General features: G+C 36.4%; 1 protein-coding gene across 19 annotated transcripts in view; it reads left to right on the top strand.

The window, feature by feature from the left end:
- The window catches only part of FOXP1 (forkhead box P1), a 639,457-nt gene that overhangs the window by 100,480 nt on the left and 517,344 nt on the right, over positions 1 to 21,633 (top strand). For all 19 annotated transcript variants that reach the window (XM_087923662.1, XM_026722283.2, XM_087923674.1 and 16 more), the window contains one exon: positions 882 to 1,000. The gene's annotated coding sequence lies outside the window, so the exon portion shown is untranslated. The remainder of the gene's footprint in view (positions 1 to 881; positions 1,001 to 21,633) is intronic.

The following is a 21,633-nucleotide window of genomic DNA, read 5'->3' as shown; positions in this document are numbered from 1 at the left end:
CATATCAGTAGTATAGGAATTGAATTTGATCTTATTTGTATTCATTGAATTGACTGGAGGAGATGACAGATATAAGGATGACCCTAGAAAGAAGCAAATATCTTCAGTGCCACTTATAAAACTACTGGCATGTGGAGGCAACTGTGACACTGGATATTGGGTCATCTGAATAACATGCGGAGTGTTTATGTCAACTTCCTGTTCTGTGGGTAAAAAATACAGTAATGTAAGAATTATGCTGAATATTTTGTCCTTTTGAGTGTTATAGAATCCTCTGTAAGTGTCAAAAATTCACTTTGTTACCAAGACCTAGATGTGATCCTGCAAGATTTGCATTAAAATGCATGGGTAGTGAGTAGTTAGTTTTTGTAATTATTTATTTTATGGGAGCTATGGCGACATATACCTCAACTTTTGTGCTTTTCCGAAGATTGTTGAAAATTACTACATTGACAGTTCTTTGTTACTGACTTATGACAGTGGTGACTGTCAGTTTCATCCTAGCACTAGTCACTGGGATTTTTCATTAACTATGGCATTCATAGTATTGTAAATTGGATTGCCTTTTGTTTTTACAATAAATCTATAACTATAACTTTACTGGATATCAAAGTAAAAAAGTATTGGACTGGACTTTGGATAAATTCATTCATGCCATTTCCACTGCTGTTAGTAGGATTGAAATTACCTTATATATCTTTTCTACTTTAATTTTAATATTTGAAGATCTTTAACATTTTGGTTCTGTTTTTTGAAGGAGAGAAGAAGAAGGGGAGCAAAACAGTTTAATTGAACTTTTCAGTAGAAATATGTTACTGTTACGCTTTTCTTGTCTCAGAAAAAGAATTATTCCATTAACATGAAGGTTTTCTTTGTTTCAGCATTCCATTGTCCATTTTTCAGAGGGATTTTTGCTTGTGAATATGCTTGAGAGGAAAGGGGGTGAATCCCTTGCAAGATATCCCCAGCCATGAATGAATAATTTCCAGAAGGAAAACTGGTAAGTCAGTAATATAATGACAGAAATGTGAAAAACTTGGCAAACATTGGAAAATGTAAAAAAAATATATTCTTATCCCCCCCAAGAATATTTTTGGATGTGCAATATCTGTGTTTAATTTATTCTTTCCAAGAATTAAGAACTTTTCAAAAAGTTTTTTTAATGAAATATTTTTGCATGATAATAAATATAAGACTAATATATTGCTATGTTTTTTCCTTCATATATTTTTTAATCATTCATATGAGGCAAAATGCTATGTTTCCTGGGCAAGTGCTAATGTGTAAAGTATAGAGAACAATCACAATTTGTGCAGATCTTTACTTTAAAAATCACGGGGGCAAAAATTAAATATCACCCTAAGAAGAAACAAAACTGTGAGTAGTGGAAGTTCACAAAATAGATCGAATACACATTTCCTAAATACAAAACATGTATACAGTGATCTGTTTTCTGATTGTTCCTATCTCTTTTATTAATGTGCATATATGGAGAAGTTTAACTTTCATCATCACATTGATAATTTCATTTCTTTTAAAGCTTTATTTTGCCAACTTGTCAAATGGACAAAATTAAGAGACTCTAGAATTTTGGAGTTTTGTTTTTGTAGCTTATACTTCCATTGGAAACACTAATTAAAATATTGTAAAATAAGTTCAGGTATTAAATACAATGAAAATGAATAGTGTATATAATTTGAATTTTATCAATATTTTGCTACTATCCTAAAATGCGTGCTTTCATCCATGGCTTCAAAAATTCTAAATACTTTATCTTTCTAATAAAGTGTGTAGTTCTATGGTTGTAAAATTCAGTTTTAAAGAGCACATAGTCATGCTTTTAAATAAAATTCCAAAATGGTTTTCTCTACTTCAGCAATTTACATACATACATACATACATACATAACCTTTGTGCTTTTCCGTTTTAGGATAAGCAGCCTTGAATAAAGAGCAGAGAGAAAACAATGAGTAAGCCAAATAAATTACAGATGAGATAAGTAAAGAAATGAAGAGATAGCGAAATATGGTTTACACCAATGCACTACACACATATTGCCTTTTGTTTTTTTCAACTTCTGATTTCTCTTTTTGAGGATCAAATTCCTTCCAAACACAAAATTCTTGATATTCACCTTCTAGAATACCTACTCTTCTTTTCGTTGCATATTTGCTTTGCAATAATGCTCATTCATTTTCTCTATAATGTTAAATCACATCAACATATTTTTCATCCTGATCATACTTTTATATTCAATTCACATTCATTCAATATTCATTGATGCTTACTTTTTCTATTTTTTTTATCTAAGAGCTGATAACTAAATCAAAAGAATGTATTGCTGCCCCAGTGTGGTTAGAGGGGGAGGATAGAAATACACACAGACACATTGGCAACCTATGTTAGCCTATATCAATACACATATTGTCCCAGAGTGTCCTTGTTGCAAGCAGGTTTCAGTGTGCGTGTGCATATATCTATGCAGTAGTTCTCTCCCTCTCTCTCTCTCTCTCTCTCTCCCTCTCCCTCCCTCCCTCCCTCCCCCCCCCTCTCTCTCTCCACACACACACACACACCAGATATTTTGGGTTGCTAATAAAAGTAACTATAGGAAGGTCCAAAGTGTAGTGTGAAGCTCCTTTATATTAGACAAAGTCTATATTTGTTGAAACACCAGAATACTAAGCAATAAGCTGTGTTATAAGATACATTATAGGTTGAATAAGTAAAAGAAATACTGTAAGCACTTAGAAGACTGCTACAATTATGATAAATATCTATAATGTACAGAAACATGTGAGATCTTGGTAGGCTTTTGATTATTGTTCAGTAAATCCACCACACCCTCCTCTATGGGATTTAGATCAGATTTTCAAACTTTTCAAGCTGTGGAACCTGTTAGTTAAAAAAATTATCCCTGACCAAGAGGCAAGTTGACTGTGCTTGTCAAGTTTTTGTTTGTTTTTGCCCCTAGGTGTATCATGAAACTCCATTTGGTTTTTCATGCAAAGCACAGTTTGAAAAATCCCTAATTTGCATCTATTCCCTCTTCTCTGATAGAATTCTCTGCCCAGTAGATTGCTTGAGCTACAGCACACTTCCCTGCTTTTTGCTTTTACTTTGAAAAGTTTTTTTTTAATGTTTGTAGATTTTATCTGATCCTGCCAAGGTCCCCTTTTGTACATGGCATAATAAGAAGAGGCACTTGAGAAAATTTAATATATATAAATAGAATCTATTAAGAATAATGTCACATCAGATCTGAAATTTCTTATATTGTATGATGAAAGAGAAACAGAATAGAGTGTGGACAGACAGCTAGAAAATGGAATGAATACAACGTTCCACGGAACAACAGATATATTAACTCAAACAAATAGAAGTATCTGTGTAAGAAGATTTCATTGCTTTAAGGTGGGAATATTAATGAATAGGAGTATAACATTTTCTACAAAATGTTTAGAATTTTGAAAAATGAATGTGTTATTTTAATTTGAAAAGTAAATAAATAATTTCTGTGTTTTATATCCTGTTACGTTCTATTCTAAATAAAAGTTTCAAAATTCTTTGAGGGTAGCTTAATACATATACTTCTTTTACTCCTGTAACCTTCCTTGTATAGTTGTGAATAAAATTATAGTTTTAATGTTTCCAAATGATGAGAATCTGGACATTCCTATTTCAATCATAGAATTCTTACAGTTAAAATCCAACGTCATTTATTCTCTGTCCTTGGCCTTTATTAATTGCCAGCGTAAGAGGCAGCTTTTTACTAATTTAGCCAGGACCTGCTTTCCTGTAACTTAAATTCATAATTACATGTGCTTCAGATCATGATAGAAAAGAACTTGTTTTTGTCTACATAACCTTCTTTTTGGTTACTTGAGGAGGAATGTCATATCCCTATTCTCCTCCCAGTCCTTTCTTCTAAAGGTTAAACATATGCATTTCATTCAGACACTGCTCTGAATGACTTAATTTTCTGTTCTAGTCACTCCTCTTACCCTTCTTAACACCTGGTCCAGTTGGTCTGAATTTTTCTTAAGATGCAATGCTCGTAACTGGATGTAGTACTCAAGGTCAGATCTAACAAGTACTGATAGAATTTCTGTTCTGATTAATTGTTTATGCCTTTAAAGTACTTGTAATCTATTTTGATGGGCAATCTATTTTGAAGTAAAGGAATTTAATCAATTTCATCTGTAATTATTTTCACTCTTACCTAGCTTCCAAAACCAGTCTGAACACTTCTGTGCTAAGAAGTGAACCTAAGTTACCTAACTTTCAAATGCAAAGTCTGGACACTTCTGTGCTCAGTCTTCTGATATTGTAGCATATTGATAAAGCACCCAAGTAAACTTAGGGTTTTTTTCCCTTTTTCTTCAATATGAAACTTTCTTTTAGGAGGAAGGATGCAATTTTAACAATTTAATATATTCAGTGTAATATGTTTTATAAGCCCAGTATTCTTGATCCCAGCTATTTTGCTTTTCCTCCTAACACAATGAACAAAATATTGGGGGGGAAATATGGATCTTGGCTGCCATAATAAAGAACAGCTATATTTCATAAACAGTGATGTATGTTGGCAGCTGCCTATCACACTCTATAACATCCTGTATAGCACACGAAGACAATGTCAACTTACATTTTATCTCTGAAACAATTTCAAAGCATTTATTTGCTTCCTCTTGAGTCCTTAACCTAATTCAAGTAACATAATTGGGTGAATATTATTCCATATACCTAATTGGCTAGTTGCCAGAATGGAAACCATTGTCGGATTTGATGATGATCAGAAATTAATATGACATTTGCATGGTGTTAATGGAATATATTAATAATGTAATTTTTGTCTGTAAGAAACAAGTCACCCTTCCTTTCCCCTCCCCCCACAACCTGAGATCAGTAAGATAGACTGCAAAAATGATGAAATGTTCCTATCAGGTTGTTCCCAGTAATGGCTAGTCAGTCTCTATTTTAAGTTGTGTTTTAACTTCTTCAGAAAAAAGCTGTAATTTTTATCAGTTGATTATGACAAATGTCATTTAAAAACCTGCCTAATAAAAAAGTGTGATTAAATTGCAATAATATTTAATTTAATAAAGAGGATGTAACATCATTTTAACAAATTCTGCTGAAGATGACGGATTATTTTGATAAGTTTTTGAAAAGGTTTCAGTTAGCAATTGAGTCTTGGATTGGCCAGGTCTTTACCTGATCACTATACTAAAATTCCAAAGACACTTGATTGCTATAATACCATACAAACTGCAGTTCAGGAAGGGATATTCCAGAAAATCTCAGGTAATGAATGCCTTTGTTACTGTAAATCGTAAATAACCCAAGGAGCTACTATTACAGTTCTACAGAGGAATTATTGAGTTTGTCATGTGCACCTCTATAACTGTCTGGTTTGATTCTGCAACCCAAGACAGACACAGACTTCAGAGAGTAATTAAGACTGCAGAAAAAACAATTACTACCAACCTGCCTTCCATCGAGGACCTGTATACTGCAGAGTCAAAAAGAGGGCTGTGAAAATATCTACAGACCCCTCACATCCTGGACATAAACTGTTTCAACTCATACCCTCAAAATGACGCTATAGAGCATTGCACACCAGAACAACAGACACAAGGACAGTTTTTTCCCCGAACGCCATCTCTCTGCTAAACAAATAATTCCCTCAACACTGTCCAACTCTTTACAAAGTCTGCACTACTGTTACTATTAATTGTCTAATCACTCCTTATCACCCATTCTCTCCCACTTGTGACTGTATGACTGTAACTTTGTTGCTTGTATCCTTACGATTTATATTGATTTTCTAGTATGATTCAATTGCTTTTTATACTATGACAATTATTAAGTGTTGTACCTTATGATTCTTGACTCTTGACAAATGTATCCTTTCTTTTATATGTACACTGGGAGGATTTGCACCAATCACACGTGTATCCAATCATACTTGGCCAATAAAGAATTCTGTTCTATCTATTCTATTCTAAATCGGGAGCTTCTGAAACAACAGCCCTTCTCTACTGTCAAATTTTCTGAGTTCTGTGACAAATGTATTATATCTTTAATTCAATATCTGATCTGTACAGATTCTTTTTATTTCTTTATTTATGCACTTTCTTACAAGAATAGAATAGAAATAGGAAGAGAAGAGAAGAGAATCTTTATTGGCCAAATGTGATTGGATACACAAGTAATTTGTCTATGGTGCATAAGCTCTTAGTATACATACAAGCAAGAAAGTGTTATATCATAAATCATAAGATAAAACCAACAAGTGATAGATAATCATAATATACCAATAGGAGTAGGTAATGGCAAAGGTGAGAAAGATAATAGTAATACATGATGAGATATCCTTAGGTATAAGATAGTGCTGTGCCGATAGTGCCGTGTTTAGCAGAGTAATGGCATGGGGGAAATATTGTCTTAGTATCTGATTGTTTTTGGCATGCAGTACCATATAGTGGTATTCTGGGGGGAGAAGTTGAAGCAATTTATGTCCAGGATGCTAGGGGTCTGTGTCAAGAGCTTACTGGGAACAGTTTAAAACTTCCTCCAACTTCAGTAATAACAATATTAGTTAATCCTTTGTTTGTTAATACTATTTGTTTTTATTTGTAATTACAGTGACCTTGCCACCAAAGCTTTAGTGTTAATCTCAATGTTCAGAACAGTTTACTTGAACTAAGAAAGTTTCACCTGTGCTGGATGTTTTTAATCTACCTCCTATTCCATCTTATTTTATGTTTCATTTCCATCTTTTATATAAGTCTAGCTAAAACAGCATATAACTTTTGTAATTTTTGTGCACGTTAGGTAAATCTGGATGGGTAAATCAGGGTGTATGAATGTAACTTCATGCATATCGTAATTATAAATATCAATTCAAATATCAAAGATGTTCTTCAGGGTTCAGAAGCCTCAAACATTCTATATTTTTGTACTAAATACAAAAAACAGTTGACTTCATAAATTATTTGGGGGGGGGGGAATCTGTGCCCATTAATTATTTCCTCTTACCCATTATAGTCTCTACCTCATTTATCTCCCAGAGTAACCAATTATTTCACATTTGTTTTGTAATGCTCCTAATGGAATTCTGTTATAAACTTGCATAGACAAAAAAAAAAAAAGACTACATGTCAGGCTCGGCCAGTCCATAGGGAATTTTGCTTGTCTGGGCGTCCTTATATATTTTTAAAAATAATTTTATTAAAACTTTTGGGGAAAATATACAAACAAACATAAATAGATATCTGATAAAAAAGAATGAAGTGTGTCAAGATTTTAAAAATCTTGAGGAATTATAGCTTTCATTCTGTCCATTAGTTAATTACGGGTGATTGAATATATCACTTTAAAAGTCAAATATTGAAATTGGAGGCCACAGTATAGATCACAAAATAAAATGATAAGCTGCAACAGATTTAATAAAACTGAGAATCTGCTGTGCTTTAAATCTATATACTGTTTGATGCAGGTGAAATGCTGCATCATAGAGCAAACCTTTGTCAACAAAGGTACCTCCAGTGGCCTAATTTGCAGAATGCCAGGACCCATTACTATTGAGGGAAGTTTTTCTGCTTCAGCACTGCTGCTCTGGTGCTGTTGCCTCAGTCAGCCACAGTGACATGATCTTCATTTTCAACTTCTTCATTTTCAACATTTTCAGCTTCGTACCAGTAGATGAGAAAACCAAATGGGGAAGCTCTTTGCTACCTTCCCAACAGCAGTCTCATCCCCATCACACTCTTCAGCAGTCTCTCTGTGCTTGTGCTATGCTGCTCAGCTGGAATCATGTGATCTTCATTTCAAGATCTCCCTGACAGTTTCCCACAAGTCAGTTGTGTGAAACTGGGTGGGGAAGCTCCTAGGAAGAGAAGGAGGGAAATGGAGGAAGGGAGGGAGAGAGAAAAAGAAGGATGGAAGAAAGGGAGGAATGTAGAGAAGGGAGGGAGGGAGGAAGCAAACCACTTACCTACAGTATCTGCAAGGAAGAGAAGGGAAGAAAGAGGAAGGAAAAGGGGATAAAGGAAGGAGGGAGGGAAAAGGGAAAGAAGAGATGAACAGGGAGGAAGGAATGATGGAAGGAGAGAGTTGAGATAGAAGGGAAGAATCAAGAAGAGGATAAATAAAGGAACAGAGAGGAAAAGAGGAAGGGACAAAGGAAGGAAGGGAAGGAGGGAGGGAGGAAAGGAAAAAAGGAAAGGAAGGAAAGAGGGAGGGAAAGAGGAGGCGGGAGAGGAGGAAGGAAATGGAGGATAAAAACCTAACAATGATGACAATGAGATGATGATAGTTATAGCCTTTTTAAAGAATCTGATCAACTCAAGTTGGTGTATATACCTTCTGCCTCCTATTTTCCCTAGAACAACAACCTGGGTGATAGGTTGGGTGGAAAGAGAACGACAAAGTCACCCAGCTAGCAGTTATTCAGTCACTCAGTTTCCCCGTTTCTAGCTTACTATCTTTACTACTACACCAGATTTCTTCTCATGAAGAAAAAACAAAGAGTTTATAGTCTGTAATGCAAAACTGCTCTATACAGCTAGCTTTGTGTCAAGTGGTCACAGTAGAACTAAGACCAGTCTGAGTTCTACTCTATACTAGATGACTGAAGGCTTCTTGCATTTTTCCCAAACTTAATAAATAAGAAAGGAATTTAATTTATATTAGCAACCAAAAGCAGAAACAGTGTGAGATCAATAGTTTGTCTAGCAGCTGGAGATTGTGAAGGCATAGTAGCTAAGTCTGATATAAAAAGTGACCCCTGAAACCAGCTTGTTTTCAAACTAACATTTTCCCCCAAAAGTATTAAACCTCCAAACAGTATTGAGGTAATTATTCAGAATCCTGACTGATTGTTTTCCCTTTCCCACAGTTTATTGCTTTTTAGGAGGCCATAGATGTTATAATAAAGGGCATAGAATTGCTCTGAATTTGAGACTCTTAAGAGCCTATTGTCAGTTCTTCTTATATTGGTGAGCTTCCCTTTGCCATACAGCATCAATGAAAAAAAAAAGATCAAACTGGTTTAGCCTGATGGTAAGGAATATTTCACATGTTTATAGCAGAGCCCAACATGCACATTCTTGCAAACACAGGAAACTGGACAACAACGTTCACAAATCATTACTTCAGTGAAATCTTTTCATGTTTTATAGATATAGTTCTTCTAGAGTAGCTTGGAATAATGCTAGATTTACACATCCTTGTCCAGCCTAAACATCAGGTTAATTGATCCTTATTTTAATTTGTTTAAATGGATTAAGGTTATAATAAATGGTTTGATGTATACTGGTTGCATTGAGAAATGTTGGAATGAACAAACTGAATAAAGAAATTTATGGTTAATTTGTTAAATATATTGAAGGGAATATGTTCAGCATTAGCAATAAGTCCTTTCTTATTATAAGTCCTTTAAGATTCAAATAAATCAGTAATGTATTAAATATCTCAAATAATTTAGGAAAGGGCTGGAAAGTATTCATGTATGCAGAGGAAGCCATGACTGTTAATAGGAGATAACAAATATATGTATGAATCTAGGAAATCAGATAGTGTGAAACTAGTTTTACTTGCCATAAAAATGGAGGCCAAATGAAAACATTACCATTTAATCATCTATGATAACTTTTGCAGTCTTCTGGCTCTTAATATTGTTTAAGGATCAAAGTGTTTTAACATACTGCTAGGTGATACTCTGAAGCAAAAAAGCAGCAGTACAGCTGTCCTTTTATGCTTTAGGTTTCAATTTAATTTTATTCCATAGTGTTTAGAGGTACAATCTAAAAGATGAGCTGGTTTATTTATTTATTGGTTAGATTTATGTCCCACCTTTCCTGCAAAAAGTCAATATGACATATTAGACTTCCAATTTTTCCCTATAGCAGCAACCCTTTGCGTAGCTTGTGCTAAGTGAATGTGAGTGGCTTAGTCACTAATGAAGTGGCAGATGGTGGATTTCAATCAGGGTCTCTCCTCTCCTATTTGGATTTCTTAATCATTTCACCACGTTGAATCTCTCCAGATAATGAACAAAGAGTTCATAATATATTGAAAGAGTTGAAATTTAAGTTTAGGCCTAAATAATACTGGGATGTCTATTCATTGAGTCTACCTCTGGCTGTTAAAAGCTTTTGTAAATCCTACCTCAGATACATTTAACATCAACACGTAGGTTTGCTTTTTCCAATGGCCTCTGCGGTAAAACTACTTGCTGATGGGATGATTTATTACATTCTGTTTTTCAGAATAAGTGTTCCCTGAGTGGTTTATAAGTGCTATAAACAACTATTAAGTAAAACATTATAAATATTATTAAAAAAACAACCATAGTTATGCATTACTCACTACAAGCGAAATGGTGATAGTGGTGCTTTGTGTGTCAGGGGAAGGAATAGTCCAACTTAGCAGGTGTCAGTGATAATTGTCTTTTGACCTTTGCTCAGGGATCTTTCCCATAGGAAAGTTAGTTATAACAGTCCAGCTGTGGAGAGCTCTTCAGTGGCAGCTGTTTAGTCACTTCCCTTTTGAGCTGAATTAGTCCCTCCTATCACATTTTAGGTGTATACTTAATATGCATATTTGTCCCTAATACCTTAGTTTTGAAGGACATTTTTTTGAAATTTAAATGGTTTTAATCCTTAGATTTAATTTTATTTGGATAGATAGTTGTAACCTGTATAGAGTTGCAAAATGTTGTGTGCGACATGTAATTATAATTTTAACAAAATTTTGATGAATAAATTAGTTAGTTCTAAGGACCAGGCATCCTTTTTTTATCAACCTAGCTGTGAAAAGAACTCCATGAAACCCATCGCATCATAATGAACCAGACGGAGACTTAAAACAAAATCTTGTTTACAAGAAGATAACTTTAGCTTGAACTTACTACCTTAAGTATTCAGAGTACATTTTTAAAAAGGACATCACATTTTGAAGAAAAAGAAATACATGTATGTTTTTAAGGAAAGTGAAACTAAACTTAAATAAATGTTTTCTGCCTTGGTAAAAGATGCTCAAAAGATGGTTTGCTTCAATTCATTGCCGCTTATGTTCATAGGATAAAACCACTATGTCCTTCAGTGTGGTTCCTTACATAATGTTAGTTATCATGTGTAGAGCTAATGATTGTGTTTATGGGGTACCATATTGCTGCTTCTAACTATGTAAGACCTATCTGATGGAATCTTTAAACTTAAATTTCTATTAATAGTGGTTGCTTTAAAAGGTATTCATAAAGATTGAATTGGATCTTTGATAGTTCTGCTGTTGAGATTTATTTATCCTATTCTATGTTTATTCTGAAAAAGACAATCCTGACAGACAAAAGAGTCTGGAATAGAGCTTAAGATAATGTGGAAAGCAGTTGTTATGCAGTTGGAACATAGCAGATATCCAGTATTACTGTACTGTAACATGTGAGAAAGAAATTTCAAGCAAGTGTTCTGTTTGATAAAAACAATCTTACACAAAAATAGATAGCTTCTTGCTTTAAAAACAAAAAAGTGCCCTGAAATAAAAAAAAAGCTTTCAAATAATCATTCATCCTAATTTTTAGGCTGGTGGCTTGGTATTTTAAAATTAAATATACAATTGTAAAAAGAAAATCCAAAAAAGGCAACTTCAGTCTTTTTTTTCTAGAATTGAATGATTTTTAGGGGCTGCAATTAAGTATGGGTTTTTTTTTTGAGGTAACTACTTAAATATTTGTTAGAGTATTAGGTTTTCTAAATAACTTTTAAGAATTTGCATGCACACACAGAAATTGTTGACAATTCTGTAGTGGAACAGAGTAATTCATTTTTTGGACTGATTCAAGTGTGATTGGCTTAGTTATGAAGGATTTATTTTAGGGAAAATTCAGTGTCAATTGAAAAATAGTTCCATTCTGAAAAGACAAAAATTCCCTTACTTGTGAAAATGTGTCTTGGCAGCCAGTTTGACTTCTGATACAAGATTTAACACTTCTCTTGAAACATGAATATTTACCATGGCAACACAACATTTTACACCACATGTTGGAGATTTGATTTCTGAGCCTCCTGGTTTGTGTTGGCAGCATGGTCTTCTGGTAGCTGCCCCTTATATAGATTGACTGTATACTTTTTATATTGCACATCATGCTTATCAGTAACCTGTGGCCAAAACATTAACTTTGTTTCTGTCATTGTTGTTCATAATTATTTAATATGTGATACAGGCTGAAGACCTTTGTTTATGAGGGATATCTTTCCATAAAGCTTTCAAAAGATAACACTTTTTTAAAAAAAAAAAACTTCTGGGTGACAGATTTTTAGATAGATAGACAAATAGACAGAGGTAGAAATAAATTATAAATAGACAGAGGTAGAAATAAATTATATATATATATATATAATATATATGTATATGTATATGTATATGTATATGTATATGTATGTACATACATACATACATAAATACATACATACAAAATTTCTTTGAAAACTGATCTCCAATCCCCAATCTTAAGCCTTGAATGTTAAAGTTCTTGAACAGTTATTTGGGGTGTATATGCTTTCTGCTGTATATATTGGTAAAATAAACAATACATATACACAACATTTTCTGTAACGCTTCTTAGATTTTTGCTTAGCTACATAATGAAAACAGTCTTGTAATTGATGTTAAGATTGTAATGCCTATTCAAAAAGAGAAACTAAGGCTTGAAATAGTTTCAGTAGCAACTGTTCTCTTTTTTAAAAATAAATGATCTGTTCAAATCTGAGACGCATCATGTAGGATGTACTGGATGTACTTATAATAAATGGTACCATAACCTGAGCCCTTTGAGATTTTATCAGCACAAATGATAGATAGTTTCAGTTCATTCCCTACAATCCATATACCGTATTTAAATAAATTAGATTAGCATAGACTAATTATTTTCATCTCTTTACAAAATGAATAAAAATAAAAACAAACTAGACTGCGAGTATAACCTAATCAGCACACATAGCACATATCATTGCCTAACTGCTAAGTTGGTTAATTATAGTACTTTTTGCCCTATACAACAGTGTAAAATTTAGTGATTTGAAAATATATATTGAACTTCTTAATTGAATTTTAATTTTGTAAACTTAATTTTAATTAAGTTTAAATTTTGGCTCATTTTTATTGACTCTTTTATGTTTCAGATTTTAAACAAAATTTAAACCTTGTTTTAGATTCTGACCTTCTCTAAAGTAGTGTTCATCTGCTTTTGCATTCTAACTTAAGTCCTTCATTTGAAACCCAATTTATCTTAAATTGCTTTTAATCTATCTGTGTATTAAATAAGTTACCATACTAGGGTTTTAATTGTGCATAAGTATAACTATTTTCTTACTAACATGACTGATGTGTTAAGGTTAATTTGCACTATTTTTAACACTCTTAACTATTAAAGAATTTTCACTAACAAATATTGGCTTGTATGTAATTCTGTAAAAGTACTTTAATTTGTATCTTACATTGTAAATATATTATTAGCAAAATGTTTTAAAATGAATTTCTAAAAAAATAGATATAGTTAGATATGTCATAGCAGCCCACAAACACTCATTTTATGATATTTTAATTCATTGCCAAAGTTGTTTGTATCAAAACAAATGAAATAGAAAGTTATGTCAATTGTTGTAAATATGAAGAAATTTTGGAAGTATTGGATAAGTATGTTGCTTATGGTTTAGATTCATGAGACTTTTGCCCTTGTTTCTCCTCCCCCCTACTTTCTTCCATTGATGTACAACTTCTCTCTGCACCTAAGTATCTCCCATCCTTATACTTGCCAGTCTTCATCTTCTTCATTAGGGGAAGACAAAAGGCAATGAAGCATCTCTCCCTTCACTTGGACACAAAAGAGTAGAAAACGGTTGAGTTTGCTGTCATTAGCAACAAAAATGCAGTGAATTCTTTCCTCTCTGCTAAGGGGAAAGGAAAGTGATAAGACTTTGATTTCACTCCAGGAGAAAGAGAAGGAAATCATTGCCTTTATGTTGCCTTTGGTGTTCCTGTTCATCTAGTGAAACAGCTCCCCTGTAACCCACAAATTAGCTGATTGGATTGCGTGGGACACTCTGGTAGACCGGTGCAAACTGAATTCTAGCTAGAATTATGCTGACAAAGGAGTCAGTAGTTTGATATTAAAGTAATATAAGGATGAATGCAGAATAATAGAGTTGGAAGGGATCTTCCATTTCAACCCTCTGCTGAAGCAGAAGATCTTATATCATTCCAGAAACATGGCTGTGTAATCTCTTCTTTAAAACCTCCAGTGATGGAGTACTCACAACTTCTAGAGGTAAGCCGTTCTACTGATTAAATTTTCTCACTGACAAGAAATTTCTCCTTAATTCTAGGTTGAATCTCTCTTTGATAAGCTTCCATCAGCTGTTTGTCCTGCTCTGTGATGCTTTGGAAATTATATTGTTCCTATCTTCTCCTTGGCAGTTCTTAAATATTGAAAGGCAGCTATCATGATGATAGGAAAGCATATAGGATGAGGTGCACTGAAGTTTCATCTCCCTAACTTAAAAGTACTGTTTAAGTTTAAGTTAATAAAAATTAAAATAAGCTTCTTTTTGACTATTGGGCTGTTGCCATTGGTCTGAGTATAAAGATGGTGCTGGGTTGTTAGCTAAGTAGACTGGTTTGATTTTAGTTGGGCAAGGGAAGTCACATTGGTTGGGGCTACTGAGAATTGTGGTTCAATGACATCCAGAAAGTCATCAGTTTCTACTCCTGATTTAGAACATTTTTCCCCAGAAAGGCTCCAAAAGCTAGGTAACAAGAAAATCCCTTTTAGCAGAATGATGATTTAAAAACATTATAGGAGAAAAACCAGGCTGTGATGATTAGCTAGAATAGAATAAAGTAGGAGGCTAAAGTATGTGGTATCTCAACTGCTGTTCTTGCTTTCCATCTCATTTTTCTGCTGCACCCTGTGGTTTCCTCCAGAAGACGGTTGATGGAAATTAAATGTCTGATGGAGTAATTGTGCTTCTCACCTCTCCCCACGCTCCAGCTTATTGGAATAAATAACATAAAAATATCATAGCCTTTGGTAAGAGTGGTTTATGTTAAAATGTATTTCTGGAATATAAAGGAGAGCAAGATGCTAATATTCGCTTACCACTGTTCTTGTAATAGCTGTTTCCAATTTTGGCATCTTATTCTGAAAGTCTGTAAGAGAGGCCTGTGCAAATCTTAGAAGAGGTGTTTCCCTTTGATGTTCCTTTGAGCAAAACACTCTTTTGAATCTGATTTTCCAAGCAGGGCTGTCTCCCCTCACTTTTAAAAGCAAAGCAGATGCAAACTCTTCCATTTGGCTGCTCTGATTGCTTTTCCAGAAACCCCGTTAGAAAAAAGGTTCTATGTAGATCCCCTGCATGTTTGGCAACCCTTGTCAGCTAGTGGGTTTTCTGGATTAATCTTTAAAGTGGTGCAGAGAAGAATAATATCATCTCTTCTCCTCAACAAGGACAATTCCGATGGCTTGGTGACCCAATGGGGGAACTTCATACTTGGCTAAATGAAGTCTAACCCCACCTCCCTCCCTGATTTTCTGTCTCCCTCCTTTTCCATCTGGTGTTAATTATGTATTTGTTAATAATTTTATCTGCTGTGTTTTTGTGATTGTGTCAGCTTTGGAAGCCACATTGAGATTCACTGCTTCCACGCTGCCACAATTGAGCCTGAGAAAATGGGAGGAGGATAGTTAGACAAAATAAATTTCCTTTGTTGTTTCAAGGTCACATAGTGTTGCGCGTAGTGAAAAGTTTACTTTGGGACGGGTGGTGATTGGGCCATGTCATGTGGTACGGGGGATGGATTTGTAGTTTTTTACTTTTGCAAGGAAGCTCAAAACTTTCAGATTCGGGATTCCACAGGTGTACCAGTTACTATCCAAATAAAAGGAACCTTTCAGAGATGTCTGTCTCGGAGTTATTGGTTGGAATGGAGATTTGCTGGAATGCTGACAGATTGTTTGTATTAATGTTGTTAATGCTTTAATGTTTTTATGCTGTAAGCCACCCAGAATCAATATGCGATGGGTGGCAAATAAATTTCATAATAAACATAGATTGTGATGACCTGGGGCATGGCACAAAAATAACAAAGTCACAAAAGTAGATAAATTCCCTTTAATACCTCCAGCTTGGCCCCCAATGTTCAGTTATCCTTGGCTGGAGATCAAACTCTTCCAAAACAGTCTACAAAGGGAAGAAATGCAATCCGGACCTGAAGTACAGATAAATTAGACATAAAAAAACCCAACACAAACCACGCTGAAGTAATTAACACAACAGACCAGGATAATAAATTGCGGACTTCCAAAAGATAATGAAGCACACACTGTTGGGAGGATGCCAAAACCCAGGTAAGCCTTGACAAAGATAATGCACGCTTTGCTTTCAGCAAGGTGCTGTGTGCTAACAGCCTTCTTATATCCTGTTCTCCCAGCTGCAAGTAATGAAAGGGATCAGGGCCTTTTTCTCTCCCATAAGCCATGTTCCTCCCTTCTCCATTCCTCCCTGCGTGCCCTAGGATGAAGAGGGGGTGTTAGGAATTGATAGTCACCTAACATTTGGGTTGGAAATATATAAACCATGATAGACATTTAATACTGTCTCTTTAAGGGAATGCTAAAATTGTAATTGGGTGTGGTTCCTCAAACGGCCATAAGATGGAGCCAGAAACCTGGGTTGCTCTGATGTTCACTGTTTTTGGTTCCTGCATTTTTCCTATTGACTGTTTGCTGATCGTCATTATTCTTGGATTGCTGTAAGTCTGTTACTGAACTGTGTATGATATTGGACTTTGTTATTTGGATTATCCCTGGACTGAAAACTGACTGCTTTAACTGTATGACTTGGACTGCTTGTTGGACTTTACCTAACAGTTTACTGGAAGTAAAAACCTACATTTCACTATTCAGCGTATCTATCTATCTATGTGCTGGTCATGTGTTATTCAATACCACTCTCACTACGTCTCCCTGTGTGCACTCATTCTCCTAACGGGGAATTACCTCAACGGAGTGGCCCTGGGTCTTCCTCTGAATGCCCAGCTGCACTGTGCTCTTTCCCCGTTTCTTCCACAGCCACCAGAGCCACACTCCCACTCCCTGTCAGCTGCTCAATCTCCCCTTCAGAATCAGACTCCAACAAGGGCATGACGTAGATAAGTACATACATACATACATACTTTTCAAAATAAATAAATAAATGTGAACTTTTCTCTGTTATCTTGTAGAGTTCTGTTTACCGTTTTTCCTCCTTCCTGAATCAGCTACATGGTGGTTCTGTTTACAGCTAGTTATATCGAATAATATTATGTGCGATTATTTGTGATTGTTTTCAAATATAGGTAAACAAAAATTTTTATAATCACGTTTTGCATAAGGAATTGACAAACAATTGTTTATATTGGTTTGGTTTAAAGTCACTGTTCTAATCTATTTACCACAAGTAAATGGATCACTTGCTAGGAAAGAAGGAAGAGTGGCTTTTTGTCAGGGTAATGTACATTATAATAGAACATCCCATTTTTATCCCTAGATGCGTGGTTTATCCAATGTTATAATGCCTCCCACAACAAGAAAAACTGAATAAAAAAGCAATGAAGCACACACTTACATGATAGAAAACAATAAAAAGTACCTTTTAACACCATATCCTGTAATTGTACAATTTTATTATAAAAATTAAATGTAATTACATTTCCAGTCTTGTATGAAAAATACCTTACAAGGAGAAGTATTCGTTTAATGTCAGATTTCCAAAGAGGTTCATTTACAACACCTTCAGTGGTGTGAAGTGCAAGTTAGCTAAGTCTGAAGCATCTATGCATTTTGCTAAGGAAGGAAGATATGTGCCTGAAGTAAATGTACTTTTTGACTTGAAATTAAAAGTAGAATTTAAAATTATAACTAAAACTGCATTGTGATTTTGAGGCCCAGAACAGATAATACTAGATATGGTTGGTGTCAAAACAAAGAGCTGTTTTAAGGAAAGAAAGCTTTAATGAAAGTAGCTTGTGTATGGTTTGATGTGGAGATAAAACAGAGTGGATATTCTTGATCGAGTTGCTAAAAGAAAGAATAGAGACAGGAGGTGCTATGCTACTAGAATTCATGCGTGAAGGATAAATAAAAGATTTTGTGTATTGAAACTGGGAATTATTCTGAGAAAGACATAGTAGAAGACATTGTGTTTGACATTCTGCCATTTTCTTTTACTAAATATCTATCTGTCACAAAGAAAATAAGTCACAACGCTGGATTTTCTAGTTTGTTTCCATTTATATCTTCCAATTCTCTTGTTTGTCAGTTCTCATTTTCTATTACCAAGTCAAATGATTTAATTTAATCTTTATCCTTATTTATAGTCTTATTTTTATAGTTTTCAACTGCAGTTAATACATAGTATTTGTCTTAAATTAGTCCTTTGAAGAGGTTAAGCAGGTGGCGGCAGGGTAGCAACACATACCCACATACCGCACTTCCTTTATAAGAACTCCTGAGCATTTCCCTTAGTCTTACTGGTTACTAGATGATGCCAGAAGAAGGCATGACAAATTTAAGGATCTGCCCTCAGGTTTGAGTTTCTTTCAACATCTTCACATGAGATCCAAAATAACTTTTCCTGCATAGGATATGAATACTATACATCTCTAATATACTGTTTGGTAAATTTTCAATCAGGTGCAAGAGTCTGACGACCACAACACAGTCAAATGTTTGAAGTTTGCAGCACCCTTAAGAAAGCTGCGGACATGTGGATGGTGCGCTATGGACCGGAGGTCACCCCAGGCTATCACTGAGGCTAAAGCCGCCACCTGTCTGTGTAAAGTATTTGGAGATAGGCCCTTGGTCAACCCCTCCTGTAAAAAGGCCAATAATTGTCGTATTGATGGGGCAGTTGGGTCGATCTTAGACCCCTGGCACCAGCGACAGAAGGCGGACCACGTGGCCTCATATATACGATTTGTTGAGGACCGTCTGGATGCTTGAATGGTGGCAATAGCATCTTCTGAAATCTGTTGGGCCCTTAAATGGCTCCACTCAACCTCCATACGGTTAGACTGAGTCATTGTGGGTTTGGGTGAAGTATCGGCCCTTGGGAGAGGAAAACCTTTGACAGTGGAATTTTCCAAGGTTGTTTTCTCGACAGGTCCTATAAGCCTGCGAACCATGTTCGCCTGGACCCATAAGGGTTGACCAATATCAATTCTGCTCATTCCTCCAATAACTTCTGGATCAACCTGGGTATTACCGGGAGTGGAGGAAACACATATAGAAGTCCGGGAGGCCACTGACAATGCAGGGCATTGATGGCCTCCGCCCCCTGAGTCGGGTACCTTGAAATATACCGGGGCAATTGGGCGTTGAGAGGAGAGGCACTGGATCGATCACCGGTTGCCCAAACCTCCGTACTGCTTCCTGGAAGACAGATGGGTATAGGCGCCACTCTGCCTGATCTATCGTGGCCCTGCTGAGCCAGTCCGCTTGCGTGTTTAAGGCCCCTGCTATGTGTTCTGCCTTGAGCGAAAACAGATTGGCCTCGGCCCACTTGAACAAATTGGCCATCTCCAGCATCAGAAGTTTGGAATGGGTACCCCCCTGTCTGTTTACATGGGCCTTGGTTGTGATATTGTCTGTCACGACCAGAACGTGGCATGATTGGAAAAGGGGTAGAAGCTGCGTAAGGCCAGGTGAACTGCTCGCAGCTCCAACAGGTTGATGCTTTGTGATTGTTCGGAAATAGTCCAACTTCCCTGTGCAGTGTGGGATTGGAAGTGAGCTCGCCATCTTACCAGACTGGCATCGGTTGTGATCTTTGCCCTGTAAGGTTCCTTGAAAGGACACCCCTTGTTTATCGTTTTTCCAACCACCAGCGGAGCGATCAGAGAACATTGTGCGGTACCTTTATCCGGACATTGGAAGTGGCTTTTCCGGATCGCTGGAAAGGTAGCAGGAACCATTGCATATCTCTAGAATGGAATCGAGCCCAAGGCACAATGGAAATACAAGAAATCAGTTTCCCTAACAGTTGAGACAGCACTGCCAGGGAAGCCCTCTTTAAGGCTCTGATCCTTCTGGCCAAAGACTGGATACTGCTTAACCTGTCCTGAGAGAGAAAGACCTTGCCCTCCATGGTATCTATCACTGCCCCTAAATGAACTAACCTAGTTGAGGGGATCAAATGGCTTTTATCCCAATTTATGGAAAAGCCATGACCCTGAAGGGTCTCCAGAGTAATCTTGGTATCCAATTTTGCTTGATGTCTGGAAGATGACAAAATTAAAATATCATCCAGATAACATTGTAAGCGAATAGATTTGATCCTGAGTGAGGCAGCCAAGGCCGCGAGGACCTTGGTAAAAGTCCTAGGGGCCGAAGCTAGACCGAATGGTAGGGCGATATATTCGTAGTACCGATCACAATAGCAATATCTAAGATATTTGTAGTGAGCAGGTCTAATTGGTATATGTAGATAAGCCTCTGTGAGATCTATAGAGGTCAGGACATCGTTCTCTCTGATGCTGAGCAGAATGGACTGGAGAGTAGTCATCTTGAATTTTCGATAAACCAATGATCTATTCTGATGTTTGAGGTCCAGAATTGCCCTCCAGCCCCCCGAACTCTTTGGGACCACAAACAATAGAGAGTAACAGCCGTGACCCCGCTGTTCAGATGGGACCTCTTTAATGGCCCGAATATGTAGAAGATGATTGATAGCCTCCTGCATCAACACCCTCTTAATGGGGTCCGTGGACCTAGGGCTCCTAATGAAAAAGTTCAGGGGGGAGGATTGAAACTCTACTGCTAAACCAAACCTAATAGTGTCCTTGACCCACGCATCAGAGGTGGAGCTGTCCCATTGATCAGCAAACAATTTTAGCCGCCCTCCAATGGGAACTGCTGTCAAGGACTCACTTGGGGCGATGAAAAAATCGGCTTCTGGGGTTTCTTCTGTTTTGGCCTCCCCACTGACCTCTATCGGAAGATTCAGACCTATCCTGTCTAAAACTGGGTCTGTATCCTGATGTTCTCTGAGATCTGGGAACGTATGGGCCTTGATAGTAGGGCCGAAAGGAACCCCTTCGAAATGACTGGGGCATTCTGTTTTCAGACCTCCGAAAGAGAGGGGGAAGCACTTTTTTCTTGTTTCTATTCTCTATAAGGAGGGGTTCCAAAACAATAATTTATCCCCCGATATTGGGGCTGATGCCAACTTGCATTTATGCTTGGTATCCGCCTGCCAATGTCTGAGTCATAGCAGTCTCCGTGCTGATGCGTGAGATGCTACGGCCCTAGACGAGAATTTGACTGCATTAAATGTGGCGTCGGCAGAGAATTCTGCTGCTGCAATAATTTTAGCTATGTCCTGGTGGGCTCTGACATTTAACGCTGGCAATATATCCCTCAAGTGGAAGACCCATCGGAGGGAGGACCGTGTTAAAAAAAGGACACCGCTGTAGCTGCTCTAATGGCCCAGGCGTCAGAAACGTGCGCCCTACGGAGTGCCAACTGTGCTCTCTTTTCTTCTGGTCTCAGGGCTTCCTCGGCCTAGTTGGGAAAGGTTGAAGAAGAGGCCA

Source organism: Pseudonaja textilis, chromosome 2 (genome assembly GCF_049901715.1).
Source record: "Pseudonaja textilis isolate UNSWEBS1 chromosome 2, rPseTex1.2, whole genome shotgun sequence".
Classification (NCBI taxonomy): Eukaryota; Metazoa; Chordata; class Lepidosauria; order Squamata; family Elapidae; genus Pseudonaja; species Pseudonaja textilis.
This window is presented reverse-complemented; position numbering and strand designations above follow the sequence as displayed.